Source organism: Canis lupus, chromosome 30, assembly GCF_048164855.1.
Source record: "Canis lupus baileyi chromosome 30, mCanLup2.hap1, whole genome shotgun sequence".
NCBI classification, from domain to species: domain Eukaryota; kingdom Metazoa; phylum Chordata; class Mammalia; order Carnivora; family Canidae; genus Canis; species Canis lupus.
This window is the reverse complement of record NC_132867.1, coordinates 36,939,009-36,951,926: the sequence shown is the minus strand read 5'-3', so window position 1 is coordinate 36,951,926 and position 12,918 is coordinate 36,939,009. Positions and strand designations below refer to the sequence as shown.

Sequence of the window (12,918 nt, the reverse complement as noted above, 5' to 3'; positions counted from 1 at the left end):
AATAATTCTAATGATGATATGTTTCTATAAAATGGCTCATTGAAACCTACAGTTGAATGATCCTGTCTGGTTCTTAGTTGGAGTTAGCCAAAAGAGAAGTTTGTGATATTTGAAAGCCTGCAACATGGTGGCTGTTACTTTCTGAAGATCTTCGGGTCCTCTAGATATGGTAGTGGATAGACATGGAGGTCATAGGGGCTTTAGCTCATCTCCTCCTTTCCTTCTCCACTCTTCCAATCCTGACCAGTGGCCTTCTTGGGGCTCTTGGCTGTATGCTTTCAGAGATGACAGCTACAAAGAATCAGGAGTGTTCCTGTCCCCAAACTCTACCTTTGTGGTCTCATTTTGGCAACTAGATGTGCTTGGCTCCCAAGCTCATGGGTTGGGGTCTCCAACACTGATCCTCCTCCTACTTCTAGACTTTAGCTTCCTTAGTAACTCTCAGAATTCTAGAAGCTCTAATTCCTATAATTCCTTTCTCTTGTAATACCCACAGTTACCTTGCTTCCTTGCCTGAGTACTACCTAATGGTCCCCAAGCTGTCCAAAGCCCTCTGCTCCCTGCATTACAGGACCCAACAGTGGAATCAGGTCCTTATTCTGCCTTTTACCTTCCTTATACCTCAACACCTAGCCCTTTACCTCCTCTACTTTTTTTGAGACAGTCCTTGTTCCACATCCCTTTAAATAGGCTCTTTCTCTCTACCTCCTATGGTATATCCAGGCAAAATAATACAAGGTAGTGGATCCCAAAGGGTTGCTAGGCCACTTCATCATTATACACCTGCACCATTCAGCAGGAACTCTGGGTACAGGACAACCTAGAGCTGGGACACTAACCATGTGTGTTTCAGTCTCTGTAACAGTCACTAGAAAGCCATTAAGGCAGTATTTAGGCATAAATTAGGCAGCATTTAGGCAGCATAAAGTCCTCTGTGGTAAAAGTGGATTTTGGTTCCTCTGAAGCTGGGCTAGATCAGCATTGTGCTTTTAAGCTTCTTGACCTGAATGAGATTTGCTATTCCTTTGGGAAAAATAGGGAGGTTTTGCCACAAATAGATGGGACCATAAAATCCAGGTGCTTTAAAAACAAATCAGTCTATTAGAACTTAAATTTCGAAGTAAAAATGAATCGCTTCTAAGTCGTTATTGTGTGAGTTTACACATTTACTCATATGAAACTTAAAGCAAGTCTAGATACTTTTCAGACCTTGTTTGGAATATAATAAGTGGTGGCCCCTCGTGCCATGGAAGGATGAGCTCAATCTTTCAAGAAAACCAGAAGTCAGTTACTGATTCATTTGATGAATAAGGTGAATTATCAAGGTGAGTGAAACTACTATATAAATAAAAAAAGTGGCTCTGAAAAGCCATGTTAGGTTCTTGAGAGGTACTCTGATCCCTGCATGCTAACCTGGGAAACGTCACAGTCTTTTGAAGAGACAGCTTTGAAGATGGATACATTAATTTAAAGGTTAAACCCTGGTGTTTAAAATAAAATCATAACAGTTCACTTTTCCACAAGCTCAAGACATTTATTGTATTTTTATTAGTGGGCATTATTGACTAAAAACCATTATTGGAAATTCTTATAAATTGGACTGATACTTCCTTTACTGGTGAAACAATATACCCAGATAATGATATGCTGAACTGGAAATGGATGGTTTCTGCTTCTTCTGGCCTTGGAAGTGACTTACAGTTTTGCTGGCTAATCTCTCAGCAAGGTTGATTATTGTGTAGCCAGCCTCAATCAGTATATCAATGGGGGTCCAATCAACAAAACAGGAATGCCTCAAAGTTGATATGAAATTACCTTAGAAGGCACAAAATGGTTAAGTATTGGTGATTTAATATGGTTAACCTCATATTTCCATCAGTTTCCTGCCAAACCCAGTTGGAATGCAGCTGATGGCCCAGCCTGCAGGGCTGAGCATGGAAGGAAGGAAGTATTCTCGGGCCAGCGGGCTCATGGTCCACTCAGAGGCAGAAAGCGTAGAAGAGATGTCCAAGACATCCCAGCCAGATGAAGACTGCCTAGGCTTGGACAAAAGGAGCTTCTCCCACTCCCAGGTGCACAACCTGATGAAAGCACAACTATAGGCGTATTCCTTTCCTGAATCTGTTGTACATCCGTAGAGGTCATTCTTCTAAGAATGGCCATGTGCCCATCGAGGCCACAAGACCCAGGGCAATATAGTGTTGTGTGGACATGATGTTGAGGGTGGACCTTTTGCTATTCCTACACCACTTCTCAGTCATTTGACATTTCAAATAGAATTCTGAATATTTCTTATGTCTGAGATGCATGACCAAGAGTCGTTTCTACAGTGTGGTTTGAGGAGGTGTTATGCATGGAAGCGTGTCCACCAACTGAAGCTCTAATCCCCAGTTCCTGTGAAAATGATCTTATTTGGAAGTGAGTCATTGCAGATGTAATCATATTAAGATAAGGCTGTCCTGGGTTAGGGTGGGTCCTCATCCAAGAACTGCCCTCCTTATAGGAAAAGGGACATTTGGACATGGATACAGATGCATTAGAGCATGTCATGAGATGACAGAGGTAGGGATTGGAGTGAAGGAACATGAAGGAACTTCTGGCAATCCCCAGAAGGTGGAAGGAACAGGAAGGACCCTCCCCAGAGTCTTCAGAGGGAGTATAGCCCTGTGACACCATAATGTCAGACTTTTGGCCTCTAGAACTACAAGAGGGTACATTTCTATCGTGTTAAGCCCTCTAGTTTACGGTCATTTGTTCTGGGTGCCCAGGAAACGGATACAGGAAGTAGGCTGACAGGCTGGCATGGGTGCTTGTCTGAGAGAACTAATGTATGGGCCGCTCTGGGCCTGTCCCTCCGCTTGCAGATTTTTTCTCTCTGTCCCTCTCTTCCAGAGTGACCTATGTCTGAAACATGTGCTAGTGATGTGGCTTTCCATTCCAGAATGCAAAAGGAAGGCCAACCAAAATTTCATCTGGTGAAAGAACTCCACAGGGTATTTTAAAGAAAGACAAGAAAAGGATATATTTCCTTCCTTCCTTTTACACATTTTCTCAATCTTGCTTGCTTACCTGTGTGTTGTTTGTTGACAGGGGTGTTAGACTTTAGGAAGCAGGTTGTTCAGGCTCTTGTTTCGATCTTTGAACATCAACATGTTTGTGGCACATACGCCTTTGGGGAGGAGAAAGCACGTTGCAATCACCTTTTCCTGCCTCTTGGAATGTGTCTCTGTGACTTCATGACAGAATGTTCTAACTGGGTTGGGCTGATTTTATGCTCCTTTCAACACCGCGCAGAAAAGTGTGAAGAATGAATGGAAATTTGGTCCTGGCTGTTGTGAATTATTTTTTGTTTCTTCAGAAAGTTATTGTTGGACATTTTTACCAAAAGCAATATCTAGACCTTTCTATATGTCTCTGTCATCTATATTGTGTATCACTTGAGGGTCACTGGACTAACTCCTTTCAGGCTAGCTCCAGAAGGAAGGAAGTACATAAGTGAGTCTGAGCAAACAGTCCAGGACTAGAAGTGCTTTGGTCTCAGCCAGTATTTCTTAAGGGGGTGGGGTGGGGGCACTTCCACCATGTTGGTTGTGCAGGATCATCCCAAGCCTGACTACAACCAGGAAATAGGAATAGGAATCCCCGATGATTATGACAACTAAAATCCACTTCTACACACACACACACACACACACACACACACACCATTTCTCTCCAGAAACTGCTTATTGCAGTTGTTGTTGGTGCCCTTAGACATCACATCTGCACACAAAAGGCTGCTTGTTGTGAATGCCTGAGACTCTCTGCCTGTGGGGTGGTGGTCAGGTGACAAAGCATACATGGGATACCTGGGAATGCTAGAGCATTTGCCCTGGTGGATGCAAATTGGTGGTGAATACTCCAGCTCCTCACCCTTACTTGGGACAACCTGGAGGCATGCTCTGCACTGTCTCCCAGTGCTCCCCAGGGGTACTGAGCTCCTACTGTCCACATGGTAGTCAACTTGGAATGCCCTTGTATTTGTTTGCTATGGCTGCAGTAAAGAATCACCATGCCTTAGTGATTAAAACAACATATATCCATTTCCTTACAGTTTTGGACTTTGGAAGTCAAATGGGCTAAAGATCAAGGTGCCAGCAGGGTGCATTCCATTCTGGAGGCTCTAAGTAAGGATCCATTTCCTTGCCTTTTCCATCTTCCAGAGACTGTTCACATTTGTTGGCTTGTGACTCCTTGCTCCACCTTCAAAGCCAATAACAATGGGCTCTCAAAGTCTGTCTGAAAAGGCTGAGTTTTTCCCATGTCGTCATCTCTTTGGTTCTCTCTTCTGTCTCCCTCTTGTCTTTTTAAAAACCCTTGGGATTACATTGGACCAAACAGGATAATGCAGGATACTCTCCTTATCTGAGGGTCATCTGGTTGACAAACAATTCCATCTGCAGACTTTCATTCCCTTTTACCTTGTAAACCCAAAGTACTCACAGATTCCAGGATTCAGGCATCTTTGGGGGGCCTTTTTTTCTGCTTATTGCAATAACCTTTGTTGGCTTCCTTTCCTTCTTATCTCTCTATCCCACTTCCTCATTGGTCTTTCTTGGGATCACTTCCCAAATAAATTACTTGTATGAGGAATCTTACCTCATAATCTGTTTTGCGCAGAAACCCAAACCAAAATACCATGTAGAAGAGAATTACTACTTAGAACCACTGGCCTAGAGACTCCAGTAAATCACCAGGACCTAGTCTCTCTCTCTCTGTTCTTTTCCCCACCTTTGTCAGTGGTGGCAAGGTGCCTTAGGCAACTCCAGCTAAGCCAACAGTCTTCTAGACTTATTCCGTTGGAAAGGAGAAGCTCCTACTGATGTTCTGACATTCCTTCTAGCTAGATTACTTTAGGTCATGTGCCTCTCCCTTACTTTAGGATTAAGGATGTAGGATTGTGATGCTTTGATTGGCCAAGCCTGGACTATATCCTCTACTCCTAGAACTGAGAGTGCAGTCTCACCCAGGATCCATGGACTACTAGTGGAAGAAGGGTAGATTTGCAATAGACAAATTAGGAATTACTACTCAAAGAGGCAGCAACGAGTGCTTGAAAGATAAATAACAAATATCAATGACATGGTCTTTTCTTTCTTTTGCTTCCTGTCCAAGCCCTGCCATGTGTGTATGAGTGTGTGTGTGTGTGTGTGGGGGGCGGTTATCTGTGCTCATATAACACAGAATGCATGAGTAGGTCTTAGGCAATATCCAGTGAACACATTGTTGCCATTCCACAGATATTAAAACTGAGGGTGAAACAAAGGTAAAGAATTGTCATACACTGGCATTGTTGCCATATGTGAGAAAACCCTTCTCCCAATTCTAGACCCTGGGACCTGCCCTCGATGGTCTGATGTCTTCTAGGCTACAGCCTTTTGTAGCTCAGATCAATTTTCTATTAGCTGATACATCTGAGATGATAGTAGGAATTATCCCCCATTAGTAATTCATGTTTCTTTGTTGGTTTTGTCTTATCCTTGCCCAAAAGATACAGGGTGCCCCCAAAGGAGGCACAGTATAGAAGCAAATTGAAATGTACACTCAATAGATCATATTGGAGATAATGTGCTTTGCAATGTGAATGCGATGGCCCACTTCATATGGCACAGAACACATTTCTGACAAAAGATGTGTAATGCAAACCTTCTCTGGAATGAGAAGAGGGAATAAAACAATGGACACCTTAGGTTTCATTGATGTTGGAAGAAGGTTTTGTCTTCAAACAGGGAAAAAGCATGGATTTGAAGGCAGACAGAATTGGGTTTGAATCTGAGCTCTGCCATTCACCACCTTTGTGGACTTTTGCACTAGCACGTGGCCACTGGAGGCCCCATTTGCTCATCTGCTGTTTATGTGTGTCAGAGGTGGACTAAACCAAGCAAAGTCATAAGTGAGATTCCCATGAAACGTCAATTCCATTCTTCCACAAGGCCTGTTTTGTCTTTTTGCCTAACAGGATTCAAATTTTCCACCTCTGAATGTTCTTTCCAATTTAGTGACATGGATGTAGAGGATACATCTTACCTGTGTTCATGCACTAAGATGGATTACCTATTTTTAAAAAATTTAAAAAAATATTTTTATTTATTAATGAGAGATCCACAGAGAGAGAGGGAGAGAGGCACAGGCAGAGGGAGAAGCAGGCTCCATGCAGGGAGCCTGATGTGGGACTGGATCCCGGGTCTCCAGGATCATACCCTGGGCTGAAGGCGGCGCTAAACCGCTGAGCCACCAGGCTGCTCTGGATTACCTATTGATGAATAACAAATGATCTCAAATTTTAAGGCTTAAAACTATAAATATGTATTATCCAAAAGTTGCTGCAGGTTGGGAATTCAGAAGTGGCTTAGCTGGGAAGTTCTGGTTCAGGGTCTCATGAGATTTCAGTCATGTTGGCCAAGACTGCTGTCCCCTGAGAGATAGAAATTGGAGGGTCAGCTTCAAAAGCAGCTTACCCTGTGGTCTGTAAGTCTGTGCTGATTATTGGCAATTCTAGTCTTCACAAACCTCTTCCTAGTCCTGATGAGATGTCCTCATGACACAGCAGCCTTCTGCCGGAGTGACACAAGACAGCAGGATAGAATCTGCCAAGTCTTGTGATCTAGACTTGAAAGGCACACAGTCTTCTACAGTAGCGTCTTGGTTATACAGTCAGTCCTATTCAGGTTGGGTGTGAATACAACCATGTGGGTAGCTACCAAATATAGAGAAGTCATCCCTTTGATTGATGTGTGACTTATAAAGTACTATGTGATTTGCTATAGCTACAGTTACTTATACACTCGAATCACTGTTGAAATCGACAACTCTGGTGTGTGACTGGTGCCATCAGAGAATTCCTTAGTTCTTCTTGAATGAATTTGCTTATGGTCCTTTTGGCCAATCCATGGGATATACATTGTCAGGAGTGTGTGGGGTAGTAATCTACAGTGGCCAGTTCAATGAATGACATAGAAAATGCCGTAGAAAACACATCACTCCTTCCGTAAAAGCCAAAAAGACGTGCACACTTAAACTGAGCAATCAAGGCCCCTGTTTAGCGAAGGTAGAACATGTGCATCAGCTGAGTGACCTACCTACAAGTTCAGCCAGGAGAAAATTCATGGCATCAAGCCCAACAATCTCAGCCCAGGAAGACTTTGCTCCAGCAAGATTAAGTTTGCCTTAAAGAAAAACAGTTACTCAAGAAATGTTGCTTTACTATGATGACCATAATGATGATCATGATGGTGACGGTGATGAGGATGAATAGTAATGACTTTAACCAGTGATGATGATGAATAGTAATGACTTTAAACATCTTACAACTTCAGAAACAACAGTACAACAGATATTAATGTGGAGATAGGGAATCTCCTTTGGAACCCTTAGGTGATCATGTCCTTTTTGAAAAGTTAACACTAGGAAATAGGAATCTGTTCTCTCCTTGCATCATTTATAATCTGCATCGCAAATTCATGAAGCATGGTTGTGGGAGTAAAGTTATTTCTCTGTCTGAAATATATAAGTTAGATCAACTCAGGATTTCTTGGGCTAAATATCTCTGTGGCCTTTTCCCTCCTCCTGAGAATGAGGCTGTGCTTGAATATTTTTTGGTATGTCTGTACTTGAATGGCTCCTTGAGGCCACTCATCGCATTTCTCAACTTTTAATTCAGGTGAGAAGTTTAGCCAATTGTTCCCTCAAGCTGCCTTCTTTAAAATGGATCTAGAAACAAAAACCAAAATCATAAACAGCTTTCAATCCAGCCTCTTCTAAATAATTTTGAGGACCCTGGGGAGGGGTGTGGGAGAGTGTGAACTGTCGGTACACATGCTTTTGGTTGACCGTGTGAGTGTGCAGGGAATATTGAGAAGTGATGACTGGAAGTCAAAGTTTCTATAAATTCTTTTTCATTCTCCTTGCACATGACAAGCACCACCATGGGGGTAGAAAGAGCTTTACATTAAGAGCTGGTGGATGATGTATGGAGGTGTTGAATCATTATATTTTGTACGCCTGAAGCTAATATAACACTGTATGTTAACTAACTAGAATTAAAATAAAACCTTTTTTTTAAAGTGCCAACATAAAAAAATTTAAAAAATATATATAAATGCCAACATACCTAAAAAAAGAAAAAGAAAAAGAAAAAGAGATGGAGAAAAAGTATGCAGAGGTAGACATTGAAGACCTTGGGTTTGACCCTGGGTAGTGGGGGTGTAGGTAGATGGTAAAGTGGAAGAATATTTTATTTTGATCTTATTTTTTCCTATTTTGTGATCTTTAGGTTGGTTGAGCATTAAACACATACATAAATGCCCCATAGTATTTTTTTTAATATTTATTTATTTCTAGGACAAGTCTAGCCCAACATAGGAAGAAAGAACATAAGCAAATTGCATTGTTTAATGTAACATAACAATGGAAATTGGAAGGAGAGGTCTGGGGACCTTAAAAGCTCTTTAGGCTTTGGCATTTTAGTCTTTAAAATTAAAAAGTTGGTTGGGGTATCCCTAGGGCCATTTTTCAGTTCTAGCATTTTAGAATTCTCTGAAATGCATCTCTGTTTTATGATTCTCAGCTCCTACTGCTTTGGGTGACTACTCAATTAGTGATGGGTGCCCATCAAATACCCTCCAGCTGGCTCCTTAGGAAGGTGATGGTGTATAGGTGATAAGTTAGTATCTAAAAGTTTGTATTCATGTTACCCTTTGCATTAAAATAATTTGAAAGCATAGATTACAAATTCATTTTTAAAAATATTTTAATTCCTTATTCATGAGAGACAAGAGAGAGGCAGAGACACAGGCAGAGGGAGAAGCAGGTTCCCTGCGAGGAGGCCGATGCAGGACTCAATCCGAGGGCCCCAGGATTGTGCCCTAAAAGGAAGACAGACAGTCAACCACTAGGCCACTGAGGCATCCCCTAAAAATTCAATTTATAAATAAGAAAGATTTTGGTGGTAGGTATAGTTGTATGTGTTTGCAGCAGTTGTATGGGCATTAAGGCCAGCTGCCCACTCGATATTGTGTTTTCACCTTTCTTTTCAACAGAACTTTCATGGCCTGGGGCCACAATGCCTGAGCTAAAGAAAAGTCACTTACTTAGGCTTTCTTGCTATTGAAGAAGCTGTGGGTAAAGCTTAGGGCACAGAGAAGTAGCTCCCTCCTGATCACAAGAAATTGTTCTTTTTGCCTTTCACCTGTTCCCTTTCTCCTCTTCCCACTGGATGTGGTCATGAGAACAGTGAATTCAACTGCCATCTCATAAGAGGTGTCTTTCATCAGAAAACCACGGCAAATGCATTTAGATATTTGAATCAGAAACCATAGCTTCCGATGAGTTACAGAGTCATATGGAGTCTGCCTTGAAAATGCAGATATGGGTTTGTGATCCAGCTGATTATCACACAGTCAGACTATGGAACATGGGCCAAAGTGATTATCAATGCTTTTATTTATTTAATGATAATTTATGCTTCTTCAAAGGTGTACCAGAAAGGCTGGTTGGTATGTTACATGTCATAAGGAAGAAGCTTCTGGTGAAAATGCACAGAAGACAAGATCATGCCTGTTGGCCAACCCAAAATCTATTTGCAAGCCTCCTTCATTCTTGCTCACTTCCATTATAGAGGCTGTCTTTTCTAGCTCCTTTGGTGGTTCAGGTGGTCATGTGTCATAGTCCCCTTCAATGAGACATAAGCAGACATCTTCATGGCGAGAGTTTTTGGAAGGAAGGGAGAGATATTGCTGCCTCATTTTTCTTCCTTTCTCATTGGTCTGGGGAACCATCTTGCCACTATGAGTGCAAGGCTCTGAGATTAGCAGAAATATTGTCCTTGATGCTATTGTGCTTCCAAACCAACACTTGAAAGCCAATTCCTACAGACTTAGGAAAAAACTCTATTTGTTTCCATCCTTGTAAGTCCAATTTTTCTCTTACTTGCAGCTCAAAGCATTCCTGACAAACAATGTGCAAAATGAGAAACACACATGGCCAACGGGAGATGAAAAAAAATTCAGCTTCAGGAATAATAAAAGAAGTGAAATTTAGGGATTTTTGAAGTGATGATCACATTCTGTGCATGTGGGGATCCTGGGAGATAAGTGTTCTCTTTCACTCCTGGTGGTGTTATGTATCAGCAAAGACTTTCTCAAAAGATGTGTATGAATTTATGAAGATCCCTCAAACAGTTACTACTCTTTGACCAAGTAATTTAACCCTTGGGAATCTTTCCAAGAACAGAGTAACAGGAACACAGATGTACATGTACTGTGATCCAAACTTCGTAAGAAAGAAAGAAAATGTATCTTCATAGACATAGACTGCAGGGAAATAATACAAACGTGTTAAGAATTGTTATCTCTTGTGTTGAGTGGTATGCTGTTTTTTCTTTTTAAGTTTTTGTAGAAAGAGCATGCATTAATTTGGAAGTTGGGAAAATACAACAGAAGTGATTTAAAAGAATAATATTAGGCCCAAGTCTCTATCCTTGGAATCCTACTGCTTTTGTGGAAATAACAGTGAAACACCTTTAGGAGGCTTTGGATATAGGTCCTTCTTTTAGTTTATTTTAAAATTTGCCAGGGACGGGCTGAATTCACCAAATAGAGTCATCATATAAAGGACTCTGGGCATGATCGCACACACTCATATACTCACTTGCACTTGCCAATGGTTCTGGGAGTTAGCTAAGGATGTATGTTACCCTTCAGTTCCGAAGGAGACAGAGGAGAACCAGGTGTCTTCCTGAAGGTCATTCAGCCCTTAAGAGGCAGAGCCAGGGCCTGACCCGGCTCAGCTGACCCTAATCCACTAGTTCCTGCTTTGACATTGGGATTTCTATCACGAAGGTAAGCACATCCCCAATGAGAGCCACAAACAAAGTTCCCTATAATCACAAGACAGATCAAGGAGAGAAGCTGGTTTTCTGTCCAGACAGGAAGACAGTGAGGAACACAGCTGTGAGCTGCACAAATTACATACGTTCCAAGCACTTATTTATATCAACTTCTCAGCCCCACCCGCCACCCACTTCTGTAACATAACCAATATGCAGAACCAGAAATCTGCCTTTGAGCTAAGTGCCAAGGCCGCTACCAGTCACGGAGAGCAGATTGCGAATCATGTAAGCTGTGTGGACCTGCATCACGGCATGTGGAGGAGCTTGGGACTTTGAGCTGGGTGCCGTGCAGAAGCCCCGCACACCTACGCTCGTGTGAACCTCGGACAGAGCGACTTGGATTCGAGTGGCTGTGTTCGCCTTAACTGATGAATCGATTCTCGCCGTTGACATACGGTGCCACGAGCAAATTTTTGGTTTTGAAAATCAACTTCTCCTTTAGGGACAGGTGTGGCCAAGTCTACTGTGGGTTAGAATATTCCCAAAGAAGTGCTTGTTTACCAAAGAGATCGTTAAACCACCTTGAGGGACGATATAATGGTAGGGGAGCCCTCAGAGACGTGGAAGTAAGTATCGGAATGTGAGGCAGCAATGATACAGTTGTTGAAAATTAGGAGCAATGGTCAACAGGGTTCTTTCGAACCGACTGTTGGTGACATAAAAACTGGAAAATTCTTTCTAAAAGTAACCAGGAGCATCTGGTTGAGCATCTACCTTCGGTTCGGGGCATGATCCTGGGGTCCTGAGATCGAGTCCCACTTCGGGCTCCCTGCATGGAGCCTGCTTCTCCCTCTTCCTCTGTCTCTGCCTCTCTCTCTCTGTGTCTCATGAATAAATAAATAAAATATTTTTAAAAAATTAAAAAAGTAAAAGTAACGAGGCACCACAAAATTATCTTCCGTGTGTTGAGTTGATTGTGGCCCAGCCCACTCCCTGTGCAGTGTGGTGCTGGGTGTACAGGCTGGGGCTGGGGACCCCGGCTTTGGCTTCTGGGCCTCGCTCTTGCACTCTGCCAGGGACCCTCCCCTCGCTCAAAACCCACACAAAGCAAACTCAGCCCCATCAGAAGGAAGAGGGCAGGCCTATTCCCTTTCTTTATGGGCCACTGCCCGAATTTCAGTAAGCTTATTCAGATTTATTTTACTCCCCGAACACCTGAGTCAGTGCTTATTTTTAAGCTGTCAAGAGATCATTCCAGAAATGAAAAAAGAAAAAAAACTTGTCTGTGTATACAGACCTTTTCCTTCTCTGCTCAGTCGATGTAAGTTCCTCTCCTCCCTATTTTTAATTTATTACTTTTTAAGTATCCTCTAAGTAGTAGATGTTTAAACACTTTTTAATCGGGGAAACTGCAGAGTGTAATTGCTGGTTTGGCAGGCGGTGGGGCCAGGAGCCCCTGGCGGGTGGACAGACGTGCTCCGCTCGCAGCGCTATCTTAGTGCAGAAGCACCTGGGTCCTATCACAGGCCCCAGGCATCCTCTGTCAGGTTTGGGAGGAGTTCTTCATATAGCCGCGGAGCTGGCTTCAACAGAAGGGACATGCAAAGAAGTCATCAGATCCTAATGTCATAGGAGTTAAGTGGGTAGGCCACGACGTGCTCCCTGAATGAAAACAAGGACCATTTGCATTTGGGGTGAAGGATTGCTAAAAGCTACAAAGCATGCTGTCTTCTGGCTTGATTGAGAAAGCAAAGATGGAATCAATTAAGCCCCACCAAATCACGTCTGTCAACTGTGAGTTGTCATGTGTGTTTATAGTTGCATGAGCCCTGGGAGCCTGCGCAGGCACAGCAGTCAAGGGAAACGGCACTGGGGGAAATAAATGCCAGCTCTCTACTCTTGCCATTTGTCTGTTCCTTCCAGAGTCGTAGGGAAGAATAAGTATCTCAAAACGAACACAGCAAGATACAGGCACCTTCTTGCAAAGCAATTACCGGAGGGGCAGGAGGTGATGAGCTGGCAACGCAGAGCACTCACTCACCTTTCGTGTT

At 42.7% G+C, this 12,918-nt stretch overlaps 1 long non-coding RNA gene across 1 annotated transcript; it reads left to right on the top strand.

The window, feature by feature from the left end:
* The first annotated feature begins 495 nt into the window (after positions 1–495).
* Positions 496–10,367, top strand: LOC140621677 (uncharacterized). The gene is made up of 3 exons (XR_012021455.1): positions 496–1,325; positions 1,880–2,072; positions 9,973–10,367. It is a non-coding gene; the product is annotated as an uncharacterized lncRNA (long non-coding RNA).
* Positions 10,368–12,918: the final 2,551 nt, after the last annotated feature.